This window comes from Trachymyrmex septentrionalis, unplaced genomic scaffold (assembly GCF_001594115.1).
Source record: "Trachymyrmex septentrionalis isolate Tsep2-gDNA-1 unplaced genomic scaffold, Tsep1.0 scaffold9, whole genome shotgun sequence".
Lineage (NCBI taxonomy): Eukaryota > Metazoa > Arthropoda > Insecta > Hymenoptera > Formicidae > Trachymyrmex > Trachymyrmex septentrionalis.
Genome location: NW_017306091.1, coordinates 1,814,753 through 1,818,404, shown reverse-complemented (window position 1 = coordinate 1,818,404; position 3,652 = coordinate 1,814,753). Strand labels below are relative to the sequence as shown.

The window sequence follows — 3,652 nt, the reverse complement described above, 5'->3', positions numbered from 1 at the left end:
CGTTCCTTTTAGCCGTCGCGGATTCTCTTCTCCTCTCTCTCTCTCTCTGTCTTCTTTCGTCTTCACCGCGGTCGCGAAAATCCTTCGAGGATCTTTGCGCGGATGAGAAAGCGGAGCGTGGTGCGAGAGCGGAATCGAGAATGGAACTTAGATCTCCGGAATCTCCCCGATGCTGAGCACGTTCGCGGCGCAATCGCGTCACGTCAGAAGCGCGCACGTACCTCAGAATTTGTTTACGTGGGGGCGGAGGGAGAAGAAACGTCGTCATCGGGCAACATCCGGCACGATCGAGACCGCTGTCACGAGTCAGCCGATCGTAGATCAGCCACACAATTACGATTTTGGCATGGAGGATTTCGGGATGGGGAGGAGGGGAGGGGCGGGAGAGAGGGAGATGGGGGGGGAGAGAGAGAAAAGAAAGGGGAAGAGAGGGCTGGTCGAGAGAGGCGAAGCGATAAAAGCACAAGGTGTCTGTTCCTTTTAACTGCACTCATACGGTTTTCCTTTTCTAGAAGAGCTCGCACCACTCGCGAGAACTCGGGGGAAGGAAGAAAAGGGGAGCGACGGCACGAGAGTGCGTGGTGTGGCGTAACAGGATACACACGGAACAATCGTCGCGGCAATAGAAAGAGAAAGAGAGAAAGAGAAAGAGAGAGCGAAAGAGACGTTTACTTACTGGACTAAACGGCCACGTAGCGTCAGGTAGAGCCCGAGAACATTCCAAGAATTCCGTCGCACGGATTTACTTGCTCGGCTCCGCGGCAGTGGTGTGGCGGCGGCGGTGACGGCGACGACCAAGATAACGATGACGACGTGGACGTAGACTAAGCACGAATCGCAAGCGCACGACCGAACTTGCGAGCTGAGTCGCGGAATTGAACTTGCGAGCTGAGTCAAGACACCCGTTTATTCGAACTTCAGAGCGCGCCTCGCCGTGCGACGATACCAAGCGGACGAGATTCGCGACGCATGGCACTCCCTCGAGAGCTGGCGCGACCTGCTCTCTCTCTTTCTCTCTCTTTTTCTCCCCCTCCCCGTCTACTTATCCTCGTCTCGCTTTCTCCTTCTCTCTCTCTCTCTCTCTCTCTCTCCCTCACGGAGAAGGCGGCTCCTTTTTTTTTCCCCTCTTTTTAGCACCGTATTAGAGGAGCCCGACGTCCCGGTGGGATCTCCAACGCGCCCGGAAAATGCTCGCGACGTCCGCGCACACGACGCACCACGCACCCTCTCACCACTCTGGTCGGCGTTAATTTAAGATATATTTGCGTATTTACCTGAAATCTTGCGACAGAAAATCAAGAAAATGGCTGCCCTCGATGGCCACACCTCAATCTGTTGAGTGTACGGCGAATGGCCGAGGTGGTGGGGCTGAGCGGCGACGGCGGCAACTTCAGCTCGTCTCAGGGACGTACCAAGCGCTAGTGTACTTAGGGACGATTGTAGTTTCGCGAAACCGGGTCAATGATTTTTAATTTATTAGGATAAACGGACATTGATTTCACGCAAATACTATTTTTTTATATGTCTTTATTATTCTTAACATGTCTTGTAACGTGACGGTAAATCGAAAATAAAGATTAATTAATTGATTATAATTATATGACTTTTTCCAAAGAAATGATTCTTATAAGCATATTTAATAACAATAAATTATATTTGCGTTAACAGATATTAAAATTACTCAATTCCAACATATTATCTACATCTTATCCATATGTTGCACCTCCTGCACTAAAAAATTAAAAGGATAAAGCATATAGTGAAAGAAATATTAAGAATACAAATAAATATTAAATATTAAAAGTAAAAAATCAGAAATAGAGCTTAAATGATTAAATACGCAATGAAAACAAATAAGATGTAAAGATATAAATGCCTTATCTATTGTGCGTTATATTTAACCTCTATTCCTAATTTCTTTATTTCTATTTAATATTTGTCCTGTTCCTAATATTTCTTCTATTGTAAGTGTCTAAATAATATGGAGAAAAAAGGAACAAAGAACAGAAAAATCTAAAGATGCAAAAGAACGTGTATTTGACGGTCTAGATTTCTACCGAAAAAAATGTTTGCGAATTCCAATTGATTTTCACGAGTCAAGCGATAACCATTGATCGTAAAAACCGCGGTGAGATCCACGAAATGATTCAACTGGATCCATTTGGAAATTCGCCACCGCTTTCGGGGCCGCGTGGCGCCCGCCACTCATGACGCCTCGCTCCAGCCCTGCTTCCGAAACCGGCGAATCACGTGTTACCGGCGCGCACCGCGCACGTCACGGACCTGTAGAAGGAACTTTGCGCACACTTCACGGTTCTCGCTTCGTACCGCCGTCACTTGTAGGTGGATGACGGAAAGGGTTGGAAAATATATAAATAAGCGGCTGTCCCTCCATCGTTTCGTTGCATTTGCCGTTTTTTGTCGTAATCACGTTGTGTTGCGACATTTGTCAAAATTTAAAGAAATGAAAATGCTCAAAGTATTTCTCGAATCTACAATTCTCTTTGCGTTTTAAGACCGTTCGAATTAAAGAATTCGCAATTCCGTCGACTATTGCAAAAAAAAAAAAACGGAAATATCAGAAAAATAAATAGTTGCATAAATTTTAGCGTAAAGAATAAAAATTAGTTATTTGATATAAAAAAAAAGATGTAGTTTTCAAATATTATAGAAAGTAATCTTTCGAAATTTTTTATCGTTACAAGAGAGAAGAATTGGATATCTATTTAATAATTACATCATAATCGCGAAGGATTAATATACACGAAATTTACGTATCTACATTTTTCCAATTGTGCAGATCTTTTTTCTTCTTAAGCGACGAACCAATTTCACGCTGATGCGTGAGAGATGCGTGCGTGCACGTAGTGTGTCATTAACCGGCTTATCAGCCGGATAAAATAAATGCCGGCGTCAAGAATTCCCCTCCCTCCCCCAATTGCTTGCGAAATGAAATGGTCTCTTATACTTCCTATCCCTCTCCTTTCTTTTACGGAGGAATTCAAGGACGCGGAGACGGGATTTCTCGGTGATGACGTTCAAAGGAGTAAAGATTCGAATTAACGGACGAATTAATAAGTAATTCGAAATTCTTCATATACGAGCTTCATGCGTTAGTTCCGATTCTTTTTTTTCCAATAGTACTTTACAGCGTTTTATTCGCGAACGGACTTTGACAATCAGCTGATCCGAAAGAAAACCTATGAGAAATCCGCTTCTAATCATGGATCAACGTTCGTGCGTTCCCTTATCAATAAACAATCATAACCGACATATACATCTGCGCGTGCGTATTCGTAAAAGTGTATATGCGCGGGTGTAGGTAATGCGCGCGCGCGCGTAGTGGCCAAATAAGAATGATGTCATCGCGTGACGCACGTGGAATTGGCCAGCGCTGATGCTCAGCCGGCCCGAACCCGTGGAATATGGCCGTTAATGAAACCTACGTATATACGAGTATCTCATCCGAAGAAACCGTATCCGTTGATTATCAACGCGTAGCGAACGCTCATCTTACAAAGATACCGCTGATAAGCCACGCTTCTTCGACCGCGATATATCGCGCGCGTACAGCTTCCTTTCTTCTTACGAATAGAAAGCGCATCGCGCGAGTACTTGCGTGCTCTGTCTCTATCTAGTTCAATTAACACGT

At 44.7% G+C, this 3,652-nt stretch overlaps 1 protein-coding gene across 6 annotated transcripts in view; it reads right to left on the bottom strand.

The window, feature by feature from the left end:
* The window catches only part of LOC108755683 (ras-like GTP-binding protein Rho1), a 6,843-nt gene extending 5,474 nt beyond the window's left edge, over positions 1 to 1,369 (bottom strand). For 3 of the 6 annotated variants that reach the window (XM_018498833.1, XM_018498835.1, XM_018498840.1), the window contains exon 1: positions 677 to 1,360. The gene's annotated coding sequence lies outside the window, so the exon portion shown is untranslated. Of the gene's footprint in view, positions 1 to 676 lie in introns of all 6 variants that reach the window. The other 3 variants (XM_018498839.1, XM_018498837.1, XM_018498836.1) reach the window with 3 other exon arrangements.
* Between the last annotated feature and the right edge of the window lie 2,283 nt (positions 1,370 to 3,652).